The sequence below is a fragment of the Narcine bancroftii genome, chromosome 8 (genome assembly GCF_036971445.1).
Source record: "Narcine bancroftii isolate sNarBan1 chromosome 8, sNarBan1.hap1, whole genome shotgun sequence".
Taxonomy (NCBI): Eukaryota; Metazoa; Chordata; class Chondrichthyes; order Torpediniformes; family Narcinidae; genus Narcine; species Narcine bancroftii.
The window spans coordinates 42,456,853-42,482,034 of record NC_091476.1 but is presented as its reverse complement, the minus strand read 5'-3'; the positions used below and the strand labels follow the sequence as shown (position 1 = coordinate 42,482,034).

Here is a 25,182-nt window from a genome sequence, read left to right as displayed (position 1 = left end):
GCATCAGGTAACAAAGCATAATTGCAGGTTCTATCTCATTTGCATCTCTCCTGATTAATTGCTGAGTAATTAAATGCAGTTTACCAACAAAGATTGCTGTTGCTATATAGCAGGAATTTTCATTCATTAGGCCAGAGAGTCAGCTGAATGTAATGAACCTAAGGGCTATCAGAAACTGTTCTGAGTGAAACACAAAAGTCTGCAGATGCAGTGATTTTAGTAAAAAAAAACCTGGAAGAAGGCCTGAAACATCATTACTTTACCTCCTATCAACACTGCGAGGTCTGCTGAGTTCTTCCAGCATTTCTGTGTTTTTACTATAACCCCTTCTGAATTTCCTACAATGACTCAGCATTCTGCTACTATGATTCTTTGGCTTGGCTTCGCGGACGAAGATTTATGGAGGGGGTAAATGTCCACGTCAGCTGCAGGCTCGTTTGTGGCTGACAAGTCCGATGCGGGACAGGCAGACACGGTTGCAGCGGTTGAAAAGGAAAATTGGTGGGTGGGGTTGGGTGTTGGGTTTTTCCTCCTTTGCCTTTTGTCAGTGAGGTGGGCTCTGCGGTCTTCTTCAAAGGAGGTTGCTGCCCACCGAACTGTGAGGCGCCAAGATGCACAGTTTGAGGCGATATCAGCCCACTGGCAATGGTCAATGTGGCAGGCACCAAGAGATTTCTTTAGGCAGTCCTTGTACCTTTTCTTTGGTGCACCTCTGTCACGGTGGCCAGTGGAGAGCTCGCCATATAACACGATCTTGGGAAGGCGATGGTCCTCCATTCTGGAGACGTGACCCACCCAGCGCAGCTGGATCTTCAGCAGCGTGGACTCGATGCTGTCGAACTCTGCCATCTCGAGTACTTCGACGTTAGGGATGAAAGCGCTCCAATGAATGTTGAGGATGGAGCGGAGACAATGCTGGTGGAAGCGTTCTAGGAGCCGTAGGTGATGCCGGTAGAGGACCCATGATTCGGAGCCGAACAGGAGTGTGGGTATGACAACGGCTCTGTATACGCTTATCTTTGTGAGGTTTTTCAGTTGGTTGTTTTTCCAGACTCTTTTATGTAGTCTTCCAAAGGCGCTATTTGCCTTGGCGAGTCTGTTGTCTATCTCATTGTCGATCCTTGCATCTGATGAAATGGTGCAGCCGAGATAGGTAAACTGGTTGACCGTTTTGAGTTTTGTGTGCCCGATGGAGATGTGGGGGGGCTGGTAGTCATGGTGGGGAGCTGGCTGATGGAGGACCTCAGTTTTCTTCAGGCTGACTTCCAGGCCAAACTTTTGGCAGTTTCCGCAAAACAGGACGTCAAGCGCTGAAGAGCTGGCTCTGAATGGGCAACTAAAGTTCCCCACTATTCTCCTTCCTTGACATTATCCATTCTGTCGGCTCAACCGTGGCTTCATTCTCCTGCATTTGTTCCTTGAGTGTAAACTTGATGGCTGGATGTTAACTTCAACAGTTCCATTTGAAGGTTATTTTGTGCATTGCTCCCATGTTTTGTGATATTAGTTTGGCTCTTGCCCTAAGCATTAAATAGTCACTGTGACATTTCAGAAGGTTGTACGAGGTGGCGCAGGTAGAACTAAAATCAATAGAAGGAAAGTGTAGAAGGAATTGTAGAGAGGAAGCAGATGAATAATGCAGTTCACAATTTCATATAGTGTAATAAACTCTACTCGAGTGCTTTCAAAATACACTGTGAGACTCGCTTTACTGTTTTCAATTTTCCATTAGATTTGAAATCTAAAGAATGAAATAATTCAGCATATTAAGTTCCTGATCTACCCTGTCTCCCCTCTCTGTGTGTGACACAAATTCTTGGGAACGGCAGCCCATTGATAGACTAGGCCAAACTTCGTAGTTTGCGGAACCCTTTTGGGGAGCACTTGAAATTTGCAAAATCGTCAATTACAGTTTAAAAGACCTGGTACATACATAGTAAGAAAATGCAGTGTATACTGTTGCTTGGTTACTGGCACTTGGTATATGTATGCTTCATAGAGATGGCTGGCCTGCATTCCCCTCAATTACTGGAATCCCCTAATAAAGGCAGTTAAGCCAAGTCCCTCCCTAAGTATGAGTCCTGCGATCGGGCCAGAACAGGAGCATGGTATTAAAAGCCTGTCATCCTGCAATTCCAATCTTTTGGTATTATTGATAGTGTATCAGAAAGTAAATAAACTCATCATTCTCCACGTTGAAACTGTTTGTTGCCTCTAATTTACATTTAATTGAATTGTTTCTTGTCCTCACAGATCCTCTTAATGTTGGGCACAATATTAGATAGTTGTATCCTTATGACAGGAGTAGCATCAAGTCACTTTCTGTATTTTGTTTTCATTGTTGCATAATACGAAAATCCAGCCTCATACATGTAATTCGTGGAAAATGGTAATAGGCAATGCATGGCAGATTTTGCCAAGGACGGATATTCTTCACCCAGGCTAATTCAGAACGTAGTCAGCAGAAAATCTTTAAATCTTTGTTGCAACTGATAGTCGGATGTCACATTGATTAGGTTTTCATATTCATGCACTGATAAATCAGCAGGTTGGGTCATGAAAACGAAAGGTTTTTGTACCCATCTCTTGTTCTTACGAGAAACATCGGAAAAATACTTATCAAGTGTAGAATGTAAAGTAGTTAATTATTGTACCATTTCATCAAGAAAATCTTCATCAACACTCACATCATGCTCCATCACAAAGTCTTGCAGCAGGGAAAAAACAATCAAAGTGTTTTCCTTTCACCATTGAAATCTAAAAGTCAATTTTTCTAGAAACCGATGACATTTTGTCCAACACATTAAAAATGGTCATATTTTTGCCTTGTAGGACCATATTAATTTCAATCAGTTTTGTGAATGTATCAGCAAGATAACAGGCACTCTGAGAATTAAAACTTCGAGTCATTAAAATACACTTGGAGTTCTTTGCGAAGTTCGAATAGACTTACCAATACTTTTCCTCAGGATAAACATCTCATTTCTCAAGGCTGTGAGTTGGCTTCCCATTTCCTCATGGAGAATTTTAAATAAACGGGACTGCAGGGCTTGACATTTGATATAATTGACAATTTTTACTGCTTCTCCAAGCACTTTTTTCAAGGGCAGGGGCTTTTTTTTTCACTACGTGCATATCTATGAAGAGCACAGTGAGTCCTGCTGTAATTTGGTGAAACCCTCTTAATTATGGAAACGGTTCCAGCATCTTTCCTCGAGAGAGCTTTGGCTCCATCTGTCCACACGTGTAAATGCTTGTCATGTAGTTACTGATGCCGTTAAAAATTTCTTCCCTAGTTGTGTGCCCTTGCAATGTTTCAGAAAGAAACTTCCTCAATATCCTTCTTGTACACTTACCTAACAAAGACTAGCAGCACTGGAAGGCCTGCCACATCTGTTGACTCAACCAGTTGTAATGAAAAAGCATCACATGACAGCAAATGACCTATTAATTCACCTTCTATGTCCTCAGCTAAATCTTTAATACATCTTGCTACAGTATTATTTGACATTTGTACTGCATCATTTTTCCTGCTGAACTGCTCGTTGAACATACACTTTATTATGTCCTTTGTACAAGGCTTGATGATAGATTCTGCAAGAGTGTAAGCCTCTCCAGCGAGGGCAATTCGATAACTTACCCTGTAAGAAGCTTCAGTCACATTTTCATTCTCTGTCTTTGCTCTCTTTACGATTTCCATCAGGAAACCTTTACTGGTTCAAAGTGAATCCAATTTTCCTTTAAAGAAGGACATATCCTTATCTTTGTGCTGGGGATGATTTGTTTCCAGATGTTTTTTTTTTAAATTTTGTTGGGGCCAAAGAACTTTTACACAGAATTTTACCACATAAAACAAATTGTGCATCTTCTGCCTCTTTATTCCTGGCAGAGGTGAATCCAAGCGACAAATAATTTTTGTCATATCTTTGTTTCTTTACATTTGATTTTTTAGATAAAGGCATCATGGAAGAATCTTCATGAAAAAATGGTGGCACCTCAGTACTTGCTTCAGATGAGATTATCCTGTCTCATGTTTTCTTTTTTTTAAGCCAACTATCCATGGTGCTTATACAGTGCTGCACACGTGGAATATCTCTCAGTTTACATTTTAAAATGTGGCCAGCCTCACGACAAAATTCAATCCGAGTCTCATGGGTTGAAAATGGCATCTTGAAGCCTGACATTTGCGCTGCTGACACCAGGCCTCAAGACGCCATTTTGTTTTGTTAGCGTTGGGCAACTGCTTGCTGCATCACAGAAACGCAGTGATTTAAACACACAGGTAAAAAGTAATTTAAATTTAAAAAAAAGTTATTACAAGTTTTAGTTATTTCTTTCACGCAACCCCTGCACCTTTCTGCGGAATGCCTGGGATCCCTTTCCGCGGAACCCAGTTTGGGAAATGCTGGACTAGGCGGTGGGGTTGGTGTCGAGAACCAGGGAGTAGGTGTGCCTGAATCATGTACAAGCAAAAGCTTGGTTTGTGGTTGCAACAGGTAGGCAAGAAGGCAAATGAGATGTTGGCTTTCATTGCTGGAGGGATTGCATTTAAGAGTGGTGAGTTTCTGCAGCATCTCTACAGAGTACTTGTGAGGCCATTCATTAAGTTCTGCATGCAGTTCTAGCCTTCTTTCTTGAGAAAGGATGTAATGGCTTTGGAGGTGGTGAAGAGTAGAGGAGGAGGAGGAGATTGAGTTGCCAGGGACTATACTCACTGGAATTCAGATGAATAAAAGGGGATCTTATGGAAACATATAAAGAGGAGTAGATTAGATAGAGGCAGGAACCAGAACTAAGGGACATAGAATCAATATTTGGGGAATAGATTAAAAACAGAGATGAAGAGGAATTGCTTCTCCTCGAGAATGGTGAATCTATGGAATTCTCAGCCCAATGAAGCAGTAAAGGTGACCTTATTAGATGCATTTAAGACACAGGTAGATATATGTGTGTGAAAATATGGGAATTAAGGGTTATGGGGAATGAATGGGCAAGTGGAGCTGATCAGCCATGATCTTATCGATTGGCAGAGGAAGCTCGATGGGTCAAAGGGCCAACTCCCATTTCTTATGCAGTTCAAGGGAGATGGGAGACCTCAACTCCAACAGGTGGATGGATTGTGGTCTCTGGATGGTGTATTAAGTTGGCTTGTTATATAACAAGCTGGTTCCAGTGTGGTGCAAAAAGGAGAGTGTCACAGTGCCAGATGAGGCTTCAATCCTGATCTTGAGTGCTTTCTTTGTGGAGTTTCACAATCTCTGAGATTGCATGAGCTTCCTCTGATACTTTGGTTTCCTCTTTCAGACCAAATATGTGCTGGTCAGTTGGTCCATTGGCTCCTACAAATTGCTCCTAGTGTGTAGATGAGTTGGAGAATTTGGTGAGAAGTAGATGGGAATATGGGACAAAATTAATGTGGGATTAGCATTAATAAGTGGTTGATAGAGTATACAGTGTAGAGAATAGAGGCCCTTCAGCACTCAATGTTGTGCTGACCCATATAAACCTGCTCCACAATCCTCCCACATAGTCCATAATCCCCTATAGTTCTTACATCCATATGCCTAAGAGTATTTTAAATGTCCCCATTGTACCAGACCCAACCACTACCCCCAGCAATGTCTCTTAATCCTAAATTTACTCCTAAACTTTATTCCACTCACCTTAAACATTAAACCAGTATTTTTCCACTATGTTTTGGTGAGATACAAACCAGAGGACATGGATTAAAGGTGAAGGCAGAGAGGTTTAGGGGAAACATTAGGGGGAACTTCTTCACACAGAGTGTGGTAGGAGTGTGGAATGAGTTACCAGCTGAACTACTGAATCCGGGTTCAATTTTAACATTTAAGAAACATTTGGACAGGTACCTGGATGGGAGGGGTATGGAGGCATATGGAATGAGTACAGGTCTTTATTTGGCTCTGACCCCCTTAGGACTCCAATCAAAGTTTATGGACCCTCTTCCCTGTGATGCAGTCATGTTTAGTTTGTTATTTTCATACTTCTACTGACTTTATAAAAAACATAGAAAAATATTTCATGATATCATTCCGTGCTCTGGCCCCCACCATTGAGAATGGCTATTATAGGTCTAATTAGATGTCCTCTTGTATCGGCCATTGTACTTGGCCTGTTACATTCTATGATCATGATCATAACACTGAAATAATGGGGGCAACCATGTTATTGACGTGTGTGCATATGCATGTACGTGTGTGGATGTGTGTGTAGAAGTGTGTGTGTGTGTGTGTGTGTGTGTGTGTGTGTGTGTGTGTGTGTGTGTGTGAAGTATGTGTGTGTAAGTAGAAGTGTGTGTGCATGTGTGTGTGTGTATGTAGAAGTGTGTGTGTAAATAGAAGTGTGTGTGCATGTGTGTATGTAGAAGTGTGTGTGTAAGTAGAAGTGTGTGTGCATGTGTGTATGTAGAAGTGTGTGTGTAAGTAGAAGTGTGTGTGCATGTGTGTGTGTAGAAGTGAGTATGTGTGTGTGTGCATGTGTGTGTGCGTGCGTGTGTGTAAAGTATGTGTATGTGCATGTGTGTGTAGAAGTGTATGTGCAAGAGTGTGTGTATGTTGAAGTGTGTGTGCATGTGTGTGTGTAGAAGTGTGTGTGAACATATGTATGTGTGTGTGTATGTAGAAGTGTGTATGTAAGTAGAAGTGTGTGTGCATGTGTGTGTGTGTATGTAGAAGTGTGTGTGTAAGTAGAAATGTGTGTGCATGTGTGTGTAGAAGTGAGTGTGTGTGTGCATGTGCATGAGTGTGTGCATGTAGAAGTGTGTGTAAAAGTGTGTGTGCGTGTGTAGAAGTGTGTGTGTAAGTAGAAGTGTGTGTGCATGTGTGTGTGTAGAAGTGAGTGTGTGTGTGTGTCTGTGTCTGTGCACACCCGCGCGTGCGCTCTTATAGATTTGGAGTCACATCCCACTCCGATGAGCTGAGTTTATGGGCCACACAAGCCATAAGGATGCTGAGAGCTGTGGGAGATGTAGTGAAGATATTATCTCTTGTCACAAATCTATGACCATCGCTGATTAACCCAAGGGTGGCAAGACTGAGAAGAAAGAATGAATTGGTGAAAAGTACAGACACATTTTTATGGCGAAAGACAATTTTGAATAAAAGAGAGAAATGCTAATTGGGTCCGATGATGTGCAATGGATACAGACACCAATGATGCACAAACGGTAGCATGGAGATTTGGGGCTGAATGACAACTTTCTGAATTGCCTTTTGATGTTACAGAAGGCCATTATAACTCTTATCTGAATGTTGAACAAGGAACAGGATTTAACATTTTGGGCCCGATATATCAAGGTTCAAAGTTCAAATTTATTGTCAGAGTACAAACATGACATCACATACAACCCTGAGATTCTTTTTCCTGCAGGTGAGGCAGAATTTCTAATTACCTGTAACTGTAAACTACTCAAGAAGAAAGAAATATAAACAAAGAAAGCAATATAAACACACTGATTGTGCAATACATGAAACAAATAATGAGCAAAGCAGAGTCCTGAAATGAGTCTCTGAGTTTGTTGTTGTGGTGCGCTGTTAGACAGAATCAGACACACACAAGGTAAAGACTGAACAACAGGCTTTAATTTACAAAGACTTCTACAGAGCCAGGCTGGGTGTGGCTGCAGCAACTCAGTGTGAGGCCTCTGGAGGCCAGCGCAGGCTTATATCCCGGAGAGTGATTGACACCTGACTGGGTGGGGCTTGATCCATTCAGACCGACTGATTGGCAGCTGGTCAGGTGTTGTCCTGTCCCCTTACACTCCTCCAGGTACAGAGGATGCCCCGTGCAGTAGGCCGGTGGTGTACCACCACAGTCTGATGGTGGAGGAGAAGCCACTGTTCCTAAACCTGGTGGTGTGAGTCCTGTGGCACCTGTACCTCCTTCCTGATGGCAGTAGTGAGAAAAGAGTGCATCCTGGGTGGGGTGGATCTTGAATGATTGCTACTGCTCTCCGGTGGCAGCATTCCATGCTGATGGTGGTGAGAACTCTGCCTGCAATGTACTGCACTGTGTCTACTACCTTTTGCAGGGTTTCCACTTAGTGGTAATAGTGCCCCCACAACCAGGCTGTTACACAACTAATCTGCACCATTTCCACTACACAGCTGTAGAAGTCTGTCAAGGTTTCTGATTAATTCGCTATATAAAAGGGGATGAGACACAGTGGTGCAGCAGGTAGTGTGGCTGTCTTTCATCTCCAGCAAACCAGGGGCCCTCCTGCCTGTATGGAGTTTGCACATTCCGATTGTGACCATGTGGGTTTGCCTGGGCACTCTGGTTTCCTTCCATGTCCCAACGACATACAATGTACTGAATTCATTAAGGAAGGAAGAGTAGGACTGATAAGATTATAATGTAAAAATTGGAATTAATTCTATGAACTAGGGTTAGATGTGAAATCATATCAAAAATTTGGTATTGGGCACCAGCTAAAATCACAGAAGGTGGACTTCCATTCATCTGTGTTGTGTTATCTTGAGTTACATCTACTTATCTCTCCGATAACATATATCAGCAAGGCAATACCCTCTTCTTTCGAAGCTAGCTACTAATGGATTACAATTGTTATTGTCAGCAAAGCTCTTCTCAAATTCATTTGTCATCCGATTATACCAGTACAATCATCAGTCCACAGTGCAGAGCAGTGCAAAACATGCATACAGACATAACACACATACAGACAAATCATGCATATATACAATACATATGTGCATATATTAACATAAATAATAAATGCATTCTCCTGAGAATGAGTTAAAATTGTAAAGAAAATATTCTAAATATAGAAATAAGTGAAAAAATGCAGAAAAATTGTTGTTTTGGCCCATATCACTTTCAGCCATTCCTGTCAATGTATCTATCCAAGAGTCTTTTAAATGTTGTAATTGTACCCACTTACTCCAACTACTTGTAGAAGTGGTTGAGATGCGGACAATTATGTAAAAAGCATATCAACAGGTGCATGGATAGGCAGGTTTTAGAGGGCCAAGGGCCAAATGCAGGCAAATGGACTAGTTTAGACAACTATTGCAGTCAATCTTATGTACCTGTCTTTCTGCAGCCAGTAAGAATTTTTGTGGCATCTGTAAATGTACTTATGTACATGATAATAAACATACATCATAACTAAACCGGTTAGCATGGTGTTGTATGGAAGGTCACCTGACTTCTCCAGTGAGAAACAGGTTGGAAGACACCTCACCTACCAGACAATGTTAGATCCACCTACAAATAAGGTTGCCATGCTGTTGGTAGCGTGGGCACATCTGAGCCACTCCCCCCTTCCCCCAGCCACACAGCTGGCTGCAGTATAAAGCCCGCCACATGGACAAACTTGATATTTTTTGGCCTTGAGACGATCCCTGATCTCTACTCCAGGTTGCAAGCCACGGGCGACACTGAAGAACCAGTTGTGAGGTGTATGGCAATACAGGGTCGGGGCTATTGTGGCATATATCCAGGAGTGACCCTGTGACTAGATTAGTGTTCCTGTGTTAATCCGTGTACCATGCCTGCTTATTGAGAGGGGCTGGCAGTTAATGTTTGTATAACCATAGCATTACAGTCAGGAGTTGCAATTATCAGTGATTATCCAGCTTTCAACGTGCATGATTCAAGTGTTATTCCTTTGTCTGTGTGTGTGTGAGTGTGGTCCCTATTACAAATTCCCTTGTGTGCAAATAAAGACTATATAGTTTACTACTAATGTATGTCCAGGTCTTGTTTCAGTTTGAATCCTCTGAACTTACCCTCACCATCACACATGAACAAGTTAGACCAAAGGGCTTGTTTATGTGCAGAATAACTCCATAGATATAAAAGCAGGTGCATCATTCTATAGCAAAATAAGCAAGAATATGCCAAACATCCACTTCACTGTCAAACAGTATCACCAACTCCACTGTCCTTATAAAGGAAGTTAAAGAAAAAAAACTACAGATGCTGGAAATCTGAAACAAAAATAGAAAATGCAAGAACCACTCTTCAGGTGAGGCAGCATCAATGGGAAAGGAATCATGAAGAAGGATTAAGAAAGATCATAAAGAAGGTGTTTGAGGAGATTTGGTATGTCACCAAAGACTCTTGCAAATTTCTCTAGGTGACCTGCGGAGAGCATTCTGACTGGTTGCATCACTGTCTGGCATGGAGGTGCCAACACACAAGACAAGAACAGGCTGCAGAGAGTTGTGAACTTGGCCAGCACCATCAAGGGCCTCAGTCTTCACTCCATTAAGGATATCTAAAAGAGGCAGCATCTTAAAAAAAAACAGTCTCTATCATTAAGGACCCTCACCACCATGCCCTCTTTACACTGCTACCATTAGCAAGGAGGTTCAGGAGTCTGAAGACAAACACCCAGCGGCACAAGGACAGCTTCTTTCCCTCCATCATTGGATTTCTGAATGGACAATGAACCACAGTCACAGCCATATTTTTTTCCCTTCTTTTGCACTAATTTATTTACTTCTAAATCGGGAATGTATATAAATGTAATCCATAGCAACTTTTGTACCTGTAATGAACAAAACTGGTGTTGCAAAATAACACATTTCATGACAATAAACCTGATTCTGATTCTGATTCTGAAGGGAAACATTCTCTGGGCCGTCGGCCAATATTATTTGTTAATTTGCTCAGAAACTAGAATGTTGACCAGAATTATCTAACGAGCACCAAGATCGTGCTTAACAAGAAAAGTCCTCCCCACCATAAGAATCTTCACACTGAGCTGAAGTCTTGACCCCATCATTCAACTTCTTCCAGAATGTGCCAGTGCCAAGAAGGTCTGGAAAGCAAGGCAGTGACTTTTGGTGAGCTCTATCCTGAATATTATAACAGCACAAAAGGCTGTGACCCGTGTTTGACAGGTCTTCCCAGGGATGCACGCTGAGACACATGCCGCCTGCTGCTGCAAGATCATCAAGCTCAGTCATGCTGCTGGTTGTCCAATGGCAAGGGCATGTCCACAATTGATTGACACATTCCAAGGTGCAAGAGAGCATTCTGAGTGATGTTCTGAAACATTGAGGAACTATGCAAGGTTTCTATGTTGGTGGGGGGGGGGGGGGGGGAAGGTGTATTAAACTTGTCAAACTGAATAGGTCCAGCAACTCCTGTGAGGTGGGGGCAGAATTGTCAATGGAGGCAGTCAATAGACAATATAAGGATGAGAGTGGGAGGGGTAGGGACAGGGGCTAGCAAGTGAGTTGTGGCCAGAGGAAGGGTGAAGGATGAAAGATTGACATATGGACAAGCAAGGGTGAAGAAAGGTCACCTGAATGGAGCCAGTGGGGTGGGGGGGGGGGGGGGGGAGAGTGAAGACAGAGGCTGGTGGGTGATGACCAGGCAATAGGAAGGTGAGTAGTGCTGGAATCCAACAAATAAGGAAAGTAATGGTGAATCCTAAAGGAGAGTGGAAGGACAAATGGAATTGGATGGGAGAGAGAAGTCAGTGAAGTATGCGAGTAGCAGGTGGATGGAACCAGGGTGAGGAGTGGAGAAAACATGTGATGGGCTGAAGGGGAAGGGAAAGGAACAAAATAGATAGAGGGGGAAGAGAGGGAGCAAGAGGGAGAAAGAGGGAGGGGGAGAGAAAGAGGGAAATAGAGAAAGAGTGAGAGAGAGAAAGAGAGGGAAGGAAAGAGAGCAGAGAGAGGAGAGAGGAAAGAGGAGAGAGGAGAGAAGAGCGATGAGAGAGGAACACAAGATGTGAAGATCACCTTCAATTTAAAAGTTCATTGTTCAAACCATTGGAAGATGAAGTATTCTTCCTCTAGATTGCATTAGCCACCACCCGGACAATGCAGAAGGCCAAGAAAGAACAGGTCATTGTGCAAATGTGAAGGGGAGGTGAAATGGGTGGCTGGGAGCTGGCCATTGTGGACAGAGCACAGGTGCTCTGCAACTCAATTATCTCCTTTGTGTTTCATCTTGTCGATTTAGAGGTGACCACATTCAGCCCTTCTAGTCTGCACCAGACTATTATTCTCCCTTTAATAGATTTGGGCCTGGAACCTTTATCTCGAGACATAAGAAAGCCTTGGACTAGAAAAGATGAGAGAGAGAGAGAGAGAGAGATGACAGAGGCAAATAATAGATTTAAGAACAGATCTCAATCTCAGCTCATGGGACAATGCAGTCCTCCCAGGAGAGGTCTTCATGATGAATGAACCAATGGCAAGGCCTGCATTGTCAATGCTAGCTGTTGGCTCTCTCTTTTCCTTTTAGACAATTATTTTTTAAAGTGCTGCACGATTTGTGTCATAAAGAGGTTTGACTTTAAAATGACTAGTTTTGACCACTAAAGTGGAGAGTTCCTCAAGGGGTAATCCTTCTTTCGCTTCACTTATATTCTTGATGCCGTTTATCAAGCAATGTGATAGAATCTCTCAGGCAAATTAATCCTTTTATGAGCAGGCTATGAATTCTAATCATTTTCTATTCAATAAAATGTGTTAATCGGTCCCCTGTTGTTGAAAAATTAAGGCTAAATTAAAAAAAGAGGATTAAAATCACAGAAGGAATTAGTAGATCAATTGGTACTTTTACTGAGCAGATAGACCAGCTGTCCTTGAGAACTTCACCCCACCATTTAGATGCACTCCCCACTTCAATTTCTTATGAGAGTACCCGTCCATTTCTCAATAATAAAATATAAATCTGATATCAGTCTGCATGACAAATAGACAAGCAGGGCATTCCCAGTCCTGGGGGGAAAAAAATTGCATACCTTGTTTTTTTCCTGTGCATTGAATGTTTGGATAAATAAGGTGGAGTTTTCCTGGGGAGGGGAATTTAAAACTAGAGGGCATAAGTCTGAGGGGAAACTTCTTTTTTGCACTACAATTAAGGAGAAATTTTTCATAGCCCGCAGGTAAAAGGATCTCAGGGCTGTATGTGATGTCATACATGTACTCTGACAGTACATCTGAACTTTGAATTTTTATTATGGACTTGGAGGCCCCCTTCTTATGTGCTGGGTATATGAACGGGCTGCCAAGAAATGTGGTAGAAGCAGGGACTATTGGAATGCTTCATAAACATCTAGACCGGTACACGGACAGTGATGGGCCAAACATAGACAGAAAGGATTAGCTTGCCCAGCACAACTGGATTTTTGGTGGATCCAGATTAATGTATAGTTAGGGTTAGTGGACTAAATGGAAATTCAAGAGCCTGTTGTTAAAAAAAAAAGTTTGTTCTTGAACCTGATGTGCTGGTCTTCAGGTTTCTGTACCTTCTGTCTGAACGTAGAAGTGAGAAGAGATTGTTACAAGGGCGATGTGGATCCTTTATGATATTGGCTGCCTTTTTGTGACAACCGCTGACTTCTAGGTTCCTGGGCACTCGAGTTTCCATATCAGGCCACGATGCAACTAGTTGGAGCCCTTTCCATAGGAAGTCGAAGTTTTTAATTTAATTTAGACATACTCATGGTAACAAGCCTTCAGGTCTCTAAGCCCGGCTGCCTTAAATATACCAATTAATCTACAACCCCTGTATATTTGGAAGGGTGGGAGGAAATCTGGTGGAAACTCATGCTACATGGGGAGAGCGTACAAACTCCTTGCAAACAGTGCAGGACCTGAACCCCCCTGGCACTGTAATAGCTACGTGCTAACCGTGCCGCCCTAATTAATTGATTTCCTCTGTCCATGTTAGGCATTCAACAGCATGCCAAATCCTCTAAGACCTCTTGGAAAATAAAGACATTGGTGTATCTTGTTCACGGTTCCCTTGACAGGAGAGGTCCTTTGATACACAGACCTGCCGAAACTTGACAGTGCCACTTAGGCAGACAACTTGGTTGGTGTAGGCAATTGAGCTGAAGGGCCTGTTTCCATGCTGTATAACACAATGACTCTTTGACTCTGCACTCGCAAATCAATTAAAAGTAACCAAGAAATCCAAGAACTGCATCTCGCTAAATAAGACTCACTTGTGGCAGGGGTAAACAAAGGAAAATGCAAAGGAGGCTGGCAATGTTCCTCCTGCTTACCATCCCCACCCCCTACTTTATTTCTAGACAAGATATCCAAAGCTTACCCATCACATCATTACACATAGTGCATCCACATCATTTCCAACAAATCAAGCATCTCAGTATGAAGTCATTCCATGTCACAAAAAATATCTTTAATATCACATATAAAGGTGATATTATTCTGTGAATCATTCTTGCCTTCTTCAGTTAAATCTTGAAAATGATGTGCAAGATGGATGAAGGTGACTATTTGAGGGAGTCAGTGAGATCTGTCTCTGCTGTGTGCTATTGTTCTCCATTCTGAAATACATATTGAATCTTCTCTGGGGTGTCAAAGTCTGAATGACCTCTGCCACAAGGTGAAGGCTGCGATAACATTTTCCACTCCACTAGTCACTGAGTATTTTTGTTATATCATCACTTCCCCTGTGTTTTGCATCCCTATGGTGACTGATGGTAAATAGAGGCAATTAAAAATAAACCATTGATTCATTTTTGCAGTCGGAGAGATACTAAGTGGCATTAATTGAGAAAGAAAAGCTGGCATTCACTTTTAACCTTGAAACTCATTATGCTTTGAATATTGTGATCAGTTCTAGTCTTCGCAATACAGGAAGGAAGTGGATGCTTTGGAGAGGGTGCAGAGGAGATTTACCAGGATGTTGACCCATGATGCAAGAGTGACAAAACTAAGGTTTTACTTTTTGGAGTGATGAAGGATGAGAGGTGATTTAGAGCTAGATAAGATCATTGAGGGTTTATATAGTGGAGACAGCCAGCACCTTTCACCTAGGGAGTCAATAGCAAATACCAGAAAATATCTGTTTAAGGTGAGTGGAGAAAAGTTTAGGGGAGATGTCAGAGGTAAGGTTTTTACATGGAATTTGGTGGGTACTTAGAATGCATTGCTGGTGGTGGTGGTAGAGGCTGATACAACAGGGACATTCAAAAGGCTCTTAGACAGACACATGCATGTTAAAAAAATGTGTGAGTTAGGAAAGAATTAGATTAATATGGCATAGGGTTACACAGGTCTACAAAACATCGTGAACCATTATGTTCTATGTTCCAACATTCTGGAGATAGAAGCTAATCTTTGTTCCTTGTTCACGTGGAGATGTGAGACTGCAGAATGCATCATTCTCTCACCATTTTTTCCTTGCTGCTTTTGGGCCTTTCTTCTGACCCATGAACATCTCAGAGCTGAGAAAATCCCACAATGGTTCTGGGATACAATGCCACTTTGAAGGCAAAATCATTGTAAATCTTTAAAGCGACAGAGGATGATCTTCTTTGAATGATTTGGGATGTGAGGGCCACAAGGAATTGGAGCAGAGGAGTTGGAGGAGAGGAGTTGAGGCCAGCTCTGATATATCGAAGGATGGGGCAGGCTCGATGGGCTGAGTGGTCTCCTATTGTCCTGTGTTGGTGCGCTGGGTTCTGAGGACAAATTCCACATTGAGACTCGTGAATAGTGCTGAAGGAATGCTGCACTGAAAGCATTTAACTGAAGCCATGCCTGTTCTCTAACGAGGTACAATATACCCCGGCAGTTTGTGGAGGACAGACCTGTTTTCCCCAGTAATAAACAGTCAGCCAGAGGAACACAGCAGTTTGAGCAGCTTCAGTGGAAGAAAGAGAATGGTTGATGTTTCAGGTCAGCATCCTTCATTCCAGCATCTGCCATCTGTCATGGCTCTCCTGTTCTCCCCGGTGTTCTGAACAATATTTATCTTTTGACAGTCATCTCCAGGACAAGTGCACTGGCCCTTCCCTCATTGCTGTTTGTGCAAGCTTGCCTTGCGAACATTGCCTGCTGCAATTCCTACCGTGACAGCTGTTCAAATGTTCGAATGCTTTGGGATGACCCAATCTCATGAAAAGTACTGTAGAAATGCAATTTGTTTCTTTCTTGATGGAGCATGTCTTCACTGTGAGAGAAAATAGGGTGGATGTATTTTGGTCATCCAATTCTGGCATTACACTATTGCAAACTTAAAATTGCTTGTAGATTCTTTTGGAGCAGTGTAGACTCTTAACGAAAATCAAAAGCCCAATCTTGTTCCCTTGTGTGCAATGCGCAAATGTGCTGGAGAAACTCAGCAGGTCACTCAGCGTCTATAGGAAGTAACGTGTAACCGACATTTTGTGCCTGACCCCGTTGTCAGGGAGAAGGAAACACAGGTGGATGCTTGAATAAAAAAGGTGGGGGCAGGGGATTTGGAGAGGAGAGGAGGGAGGAAGGGGAAACGGCACAGGTAAGAGGTAACAGGTGGATATAAATGGAAAGGGAGAAGAGTAAGAAACCGAGCCATGATCAGGGAAAAGGTTAGAGGGCTAAGAGGAGTAGTTCTGTCATGGGAGAGGGAATGGAAGGATGTGGGGAGCTGGAGGAAAGGAGACAGAGGGGTACGAAAATGGTGGGGGTGGGGGATCAATATTAATGGTTGGAGACTGCTGATACTGGGCATAAGGTGTTGCACATCTAATTTGCAGGTAGCCTCAAAAACTTTCATCCAAATATACATGATGGTTGCAGTTAATAGCAGGAGTGCCCCATGATTAGCAAAGGATAAAATGTTTAAGCTGTTGCCCCACTGTCGTTCACACCTACATTTTTCAATAGGCCAGTGCTCACCTCCAGATCTTAGCCAGTTGACAGCTTTCTCCTGATATGATCTGATCACCATTTCTGGCTTTTCACCCAGTGCACAGGTGTGAACAGGTAAGCAGGAGGAGGAGCGAGGGTGGATCTCCCATGTGATCTCGTAACTGTCACTGAAAGGACTAATGGAAGGATGAAGTTCAGCAAGGTTGACTGAGATTGGACTACGGTAGAGGTTAAGGTGGATGAAAGGAATCAGAAAGAGAAACGAGTGCCAGTGTGTGCCATTTAATATGTACCACCAAGTTGTTTGAATTTATAAACTTATTCATTTTAATTAGTTATACTGAGCAAATTATGCCCATTTGGGAACAGTCAATGTTACATTGTGAAGGATCAGAACTTAAGAAGCCCAGTTCAATGTGCTGCCTTCACCAAATGATGTATTTAGCAGATAAACTGAATTTTATAAATTTCACTCCTCTAATTTTGATGGGGAAGAATTTTCAGTTGAAAGCATTAAATTATTCTATTTTCCTCTAATTTGAAGGACTGCTTCATTAAATCACCCGAGTTACTTTGAAAATACAATGTAAAGGTTTAAGTTATAAAATACCTGGTTTTAGTGAAAAGAGTTATTTTGCCAACAAACTATCTCTAACAGCCATGTAAAGAGCACAATTTACCGAGTGTAGGATTACAATGAAAAGGAAGATTAAGTAGCATCAAGCAAGGGAGTTTTGAGAGCACTGTTGTGGGGTTCGTTCAGGAGTCTGATGGCTGCGGGGAAGAAACTGCCTTTAAATCTGTTGGTGGATGCTTTTACACTCTTAAGTCTTCTCCCCAATGGGAGGGTGGAGAAGAGAGTGTGCCCAGGATGTGATGCCTTTATGGGGGCTGGGCAGGAGATGTAGATGGATTATATGGAGGGAAGGGAAATTTGTGTGATGTTCTGAGCTGCCTTCAGTACTTTCTGTAGTGTCTTCCGATCTTGAGCAGAGCAGCTCCTGAACCTCACTGTGATGTATCCAACAAGTCTGTTTTCGATGGTGTAGCTGGAGAGGTTAAGGGACAAGACAATAGCTGCATTGGTGTGTGCTTTCTTGACCATTGTATCAATGTGCTTTCCCCCAGGTTGTCATTGAAGATATTTACTCCTAAAATCTCCTCATTCACCTTAAGAGCTATATATACAGGTATGCCAATAGGGGCATGTAATGATAGGTTTCATTATGGAGCACAATGTTGGTCACTGGAGGAGAATGTGGATAAGTGCAAGGTCAACCACTTAGGAAGGAAGGAAAAAGAGTCAATCAGATTATTATTTAAATAATCTGATTGCAAGACTGTAATATGCTGTTGTTCAGAGGTCCTTGGGATTGCTGGTGCATGAATCACAAAAGGTTGGCATGCAGGTGCAACAGGTAAGCAAGAAGTCAAATGGGACAAAGACCTTCATTTCTGGAGTGATTGTTTAATAGGAGAGAGGTTCTGCTGCAACTGTTCGGAGTACTGGTGAGGCCGGAGCCGGAGCACTGTGTGCAGTTCTGGTCTCCTAATTTGAGGAAGGATGTACTGGCTTCGGAGGTGGTGCAGAAGAGATCCACCAGATTAATTCTGGAGATGAGCAAGTTACCTTTCGAAGAGACTATGCACAGTGGAATTCAAAAGATAATAGAAAACATGTAAAATTATGAAAGGGATAGATAAGGTAGAAGCAGGAGGTTGTTGCCATTGGCAGGTGAGACGAGAGAGCATAGCCTCAAATTTATTGCCAGCATGATATCACAGGCAACAGTAGTGTGCATCCTTGATGATTGCTGCTGCTCTCCAGTGGCAGCGTACCATGTAGATGTTCTCGATGGTGGAGAGAATTTTGTCTGTGATGTACTGGGCAGTGTCCACTACCCTTTTCAGGGCTTTCTGCTATGAGGTATTGGTGCCCCCATACTAGGCTGTGTGGCAGCCAGTCAGTACACTTTCCACCACAAAACTGTTGAAATTTGCCAAGGTTCCCAATGTCATACTCATCCTCCACAAATTTATGGAATTCTCTGCCCAAGGAAGCTCCAGAGGCAGCCTCATTATAAATATTTCAGACACAGTTAAATATATTTTTGCATTTCAGAGTAAATAAAGGTTATGCAAAACAGGCAGGTGGGTGGAGCTGAGTCCATGGCCAGATCAGCTGCGATCTCTGAATGGTGGTACAGGCTTAATGGACCAAATGGCTGACCCCTGCTCATATTTCTGATGTTCTTCGATGTTTTATCTTCAGCTCAAGGTTGAAACCTTTTTTCCTTCTTCTGGAAAGTAAGTAGACCATTTCTGCAAAACCAAGCTCATTGGAAAGCAGTGCAAATTTGAGAGTCTCATGGAGAAGAGAATAAAATTGTCTGGTGGATAATTGGTAACTTTCATGGAGATTTCTTTTTTATCAGGGATAAGTTTCGTGTATTTTTACTTCTCCTTGGTAAGAGATGAATGAAAATTGACGCATGGATAGGTCTAGAAATATACAAGGCATGTGGTCATAGATTAAATGGTATTCTCTCCAGCTGAATAGAAGTTAAACAAAAAAAAACGTAATATCCCCTGATGTTTTTGATAAATTTGAATGAGGGATAACTTGAGCAGAACACAAAGGAAAGCTGTGTCATTTTCTCTCAGAGCATAGATTTAATGTTTCATTATTGGCTAAGAGAACAGTTCCTCAATTGACAACATTCACTGGGAGAATTGCTTAAATAGAGCTCAAAGAATTATAGAGGATTCCTATCATCTATCACAGAGGATCCTTGACCCACTATCATCAGGAAAGAGATACAGGACTGTCAGGCTGGGAAATAGCTTCTTCCTGCAGGCTGTGAGATTAATGTGATTTGTGTGGCTGGAGAGGAGGCAGCAAATCCACAGTCGCTCGATATCCCTGAAGGGACTCTCTTTTACTTCTCTTTCTCCTTGTGTTATGGATACTGGGCAATGGTTATAGTGACTCTGCCTTTCAGTAGACAAATGTTGAAGTATATCATGTACTGTATTTGACTTTTTAATGTATTTTACATGACAAGAAAAAGAAACCTTGACCTTCATGAACAGCATCCTTGGAAACAGTGTTTTGTCCAGTCCTATATACACAGTCAGATGTTAATAAACTTGAACTTGAGACAAAATCCAAAGAGAGTCTTTCTAATCGGCTCCATCTTTCAACAGTTCCTATCGCGGTCCCATCTTCCCAACTCATCACGATATCTTTTCATTCACTTGATGCTTAATCAGCTATTAACCGGCCAATGTAAATGAGCTCTTTGCCATAGCTTCATAAAATCCTGGTGAACATCAATGTTTCAGTGAGATCTTTTATCATTAAATGGAGGATAATCTTATCTAAGTCCCTCCATTTCAGAATCTTTCATCCCATGAAATAAGTTAACAAATTCACTCTGCACTATTTTAACATTTGGAGCTTTGGAGATCATAGTTCTCTCGATAAAATAGTAAGGAAAAGGTCCTTTGGCCCATCGAGACCAACCAACCATCAAACATCCATTTACCCTTAACCTACACTAATTCCATTTTAATTCTCCTTACAGTCCCACCAATTCACCACAGTTTCTGCACTCACCTCCACATGAGGAGAAATAATTTACACTGGCTAATTACCATATCACCTGAAACAATTTTGGGTGTGGAAGAAAACCAGAGGAAATCACAGGGAGAATGTGGAAACTCCACCAGCTGGAGGTTAGGCTTCAAGTCAGGAAACTGGTGTTGTGATGTCACATCTCTATTGGAATTTAGAAATCAGCGGCACAATACAGGCCCTTCAGCCCACAGTGTTGTGTTGATCTAATAACCAACTCCAACAATGCCTAGAATTTCCTTCCTGCATCACCCTCCATTTTTCTATCTGACTCCACCATTGTTGCCAGCAATGCATTCCACACACCCACCACTCTCTGCGTTGAGAACTTACCTCTTACATCCCACTCTATACTTAAACCCAAGCATCTTAAAACTAAGCCTTCTCGTGTTAGCCATTTCACCCCTGCGAGAGAAACAAGCTTCTGGCCATGCACGTGATCAATACCTCTCATCAAATTATACATCTCTATCAGATCACCCCCTCATCCACTGTCATTCCAAGGACAAAATGAGGCATGCTCTCCAATCCAGTATTAGCTGTGTCATTGTATGGATGTTCTTGTGGAATCCCAGTAAGACTTCTTCAGTCTTGGGTCAACAATGCATTCACCTTCTGAATTGCTTGGAGTATCCGTATATTAATTTTCTGGGTTTTATAAGAACCCAGGCCAAGGTCATTTAGTCATGGAGTCCAACAACATGGGAGGAAGGTCCACAGGTCCAGTTTGTCCATGCCTAATAACATGCTCCCCTACTTTAATCTGGCCACATTACCCCCTAATAGCCTCCCATCTATGTTGTTATTCACGTGTTTCCAAATGAAGCTAATGTACCTGGCTCTACCACTTTGCCTGGTAGCTCGTTCCACATGCCCACCTCCCTCTGAGATAGTCATGTTATACTTATGCTACTGTATCACATAAAAACATGCTGTTTTTTCCACCAAAATGAACAACCTCATATTTCCCCATTTTGTAAATCAACTACAATAAGTCTCCACTCACACTTAACCCATGTACATCTATTTATGCTTTTTATAATCTCTTTGCATCTCACTTTCTCCTCATAGCTGTGCCATTAGCAAATTTAAGCTTTATCTTCATCATTAATATTGTTTGCAAATAGCTGAAGATCCATAACTGGTCATTGCAAATCCTATTTGTGATATTCTGCTAACCTGAACAAAGTGTCTGCATTCTTGCTCTCCAATATCTGTCTGACCATTCTTTTATCTCTGATCCTTTATTTTATAAAACAATCTTTTGCATGCTAATCAAAAATCCACCACCTCCCCCCCTTTTCATCCCATTGCACATTCAAAAATTCTGCTCCACTTTAAAAAAAAATTAAACATAGAGCATAGTAACAAGCCCTTTGGGCCTACGAGCCCATGCTGCCCAATTACACCCAATTAACCTACAACCTCCAGTAGGTTTTTGAATGGTGGGAGGAAACTGGGACCCTCAGGAAAAAACCCACACAGACATGGAGAATGTACAAGCTGCAGGGTTCAAACCCTGGTCTTATTGCTGGTGCTCTAACAGCATTGCGCCAACCACTACACTAACTATGCCACCCAAATTTGTCTAACATGACCTTCCTATTATGAAACCATGGTGATTCTAAGAATTTTTAAAGCTATCCTCAGATAATGTAGCTAATAATAGATCAGAGTTCTTTTGCAAATAACTACTGTCTTCCTTAGATACAGTCCCCAATTTTCTTTCTTGAATAGAAGTGTAAGATCTGTTATCTTCCAATCTGCAAGCATTATTCCGAGACCAAGGGAATTTCTGAAGATCGTCATAAAATATTCATTATTTCTGCATCTATCTCTTTATAAAAATCTTGGATATAGGGTTTCATGTCCAGGGGATTTGACACAATTAGCTCTCTTCATTTCTCCAGTATTTTCTCCTCCTAATGGAACCTGCTGAAACACATTGAGGTGAAGAAAGAGGAAGTACTGGATCTTCCTAAGAACATTAGGATCTCCTTAGGAACATTAGGCTTGAGGGTACCCTTGAGGGTAGATGAGATTGTTACGAGGGGTCATAAGTTAAGGGTTAGGGACAGAACTTTATAAGTAACATAACATATTCTTCACTCAGAGAGTGGTGGCAGAGTGGAATGACCTTCCTGAAGAGGTAGTTGCAGCAGGGTCAATGTTGACATTTAAGAGAAGGTTGGATGAGTACATGGATGTGAGGAAATTGGAGGGTTATTGGACTAGTGGAGTTTCACTTAAATTGGTGCGGACTAGAGGGGCTGAGATGGCCTGTTTCCTTACTGTAATTTTTATATGGTTATATAAGAATATTAGGATCAATAAATCATTGGGACCAGATGAGATATACATCAGGTTTCCACATGAATGCAGGATGAGATTGCTGGGTCACTGTCAGTGATCTTTGCATCCTCCTTGGCCTTAGAGGAGGTAACTAAGGATTGGAGAATGGCATTTGTAGTCCGCTTGCTTAAAAAAGGTACTAGGGAGAATCCTGGGAATTATCGACCAGTGAGTCTTTCGTTAGTGACGGGTAAACGTTTGGAGAGAATTCTTCAATTAAGTTTAAATTTTGACATACAGCATGGTGATAGGCTCTTCCAGCCCATGCTGCCCAAATACCCCAATTAAACAACTCCCATACATTTTGAAGGGAGCACCCAGACGAAGCCCACACAGGCATGGATAAATTCCCTACAGACAGCACTGGATTTGAACCCAGGTCGCTAGCACTGTAAGAGCACTTAGAGACAGAATTTATGAGCATTTAGAAAAGCATAATCAGAATGGCTTTGTGAAGGGGGCAGGTTGTATCTCACAAGCCTAATTACGTTTTTGATGATCTGACAAAATAAATTGATGAGGCTATGAGAGTATATGAGGTATATATGATTTTAGACAGGCATTTGACAAATGGTAAACACATTCAGAATGTCATGAGGCATGGGATCCATTGAAATTTGGCTATGCAGATTCAGAATTGGCTTGCCTGCAGAACGTAGTTGTAGATGGAATGTAATCATTGACCTGTGGCATTCCACAGGAATCTGTTCTGATATCCCTGCTCTTTGTGATTTTTATAAATGTCCTGGATGAAGATGTGGAAGGATGGGTCAGTAAGATTGCAGATTAACCAAAGGCTGGAGTAGTTGTAGACATTGTAGAAGATCATCGTTGGTTACAATAAGATATAGACAGGATGCAGAGTTGGGTGGAGAAGTGGCAGACGGAATTCAATCTGGATAAATGTGAGGTGCTGCATTTTGAACAAAGGAGGAATATATGGTTAATAGCAGGAGTCTTAACACTGTGGAAGAAAATAGGGACATTGGGGTGCAAAACCATTGATCTCTCAAATTAATAGGGAAGTTAAGAAGGCCTCTGATATGCTGGCCTTTGTTTATCAAGGAACTGAGTTTGAGCTGTGATGTAATGTTGCAGATCTATAAAACTCTGGTTAGACCACACTGGAGAATTGTATTTAGTTCTGTAACCTCATTACAGGATGGATGTGGACGTTTTGAGGTGAGGGTGCTAAGGAGATTTACCAGGATGTTGCCTGGATTGGAGAATGTATCTTATGAGGCAAGGTTAACAGAAGTAGGGCTTTTCTCTTGGAACAAAGAAAGATGAGAGGTGTCTTAATAGAAGTCTACAAGATTATGAGAGACATGGATAGCCAGCACCTTTCTCCCAGGGTGACAGTAGCAAAACCCAGAGGACCTCTGTACAAAGTGAGGGGAGGAAAATTTAAAAGAGGCATCACAGGGGTAAGATTTTTTACACAGAGAGTAGTTTGTGGGTGAAATGCATTCCCAGGAGGCTTATACATTAGGGACTTTTAAAAAACTCCTAGACGGACAAATGGATACAAGAAAAATAGAGGGTTATGGGTGTGAAGTAGGGAAGGTTTAGATTGTTGAGTAGGTTTATATCGGTCAGCAAAATATCATTGGCTGAAGGGCCTGTACTGGAATGTTCTATGTACTGTGCTGGAATGTTCTATGTTCTGTGCTGGAATGTTCTATGTACTGTGCTGGAATGTTCTATGTTCAGTGCTGGAATGTTCTATGTTCTATGTTCTAACTTCCTTACTCCCTGGAGACCTTTCCCTAAAATTATTTCTGGTTTGTTGTAAAGGTCAATATTTTTTTGTTTACTGTTTCCCCACATACCCATTCTATTTTTTCTGACCTGCCCCGAAGGATGGCATATTCATTCTAACACTTTTAATACCATATTTATTTAGCTAGTCACTGATTGATCATTTTTCCTTTGAAATTGTATTTTGCTGTGGAATATACAAAGATATAAATGTGTATCTTTTCATCTAATTTCTCAATCTACTTTGGTGAATTTGCCCGTTATTTAAGTTCAGACGTGGCTGAAGATAAAGTTCTGATGTTTCAATGATGTTGTGTCTCTCCTCAGCTGAAGTCAAACTTTCATCACACTGTGATCCTTTTTCTTTGGAAGACTCTATTTCTTCACACAAAGCTGGAGCTAAGTTCTTTCACTGAGTTTTATAATAACTCATCAGCTGGTGGCAAAGTCATATCCTCGCAATAGTGTGGATCTCCCAGTGGCCACCCATTTCAATTCCCTATCCCATTCTATGGCTGACATGTCTGTCCATGATCTCATGCACTGCCAAGCTGAGACCAGCCCCAAATTGGAGGAACAACACCTCATCTTCCAAATCCCATTAATATTGACTTCTCTGGTTTTCATTAATAGCATGCCCCTCCTCACTTCTTCCTCGTCACTTTCCCCCCAGCTCTGTCTAACTCCCTTTTCCCTGCCTCCTTTCGCACACACATAATCCATTCTCACCTCTCCCCTTATCATATCCAATTAACACCTTTTGTTGGTCTGGACTACCCCCCACCACAGCCAACATCATCTCTATTCTATTTCCTG

At 41.9% G+C, this 25,182-nt stretch overlaps 1 pseudogene; it reads right to left on the bottom strand.

The window, feature by feature from the left end:
- Positions 1–2,225: 2,225 nt before the first annotated feature.
- On the bottom strand, positions 2,226–3,962 carry LOC138741985 (zinc finger BED domain-containing protein 5-like; annotated as a pseudogene).
- Between the last annotated feature and the right edge of the window lie 21,220 nt (positions 3,963–25,182).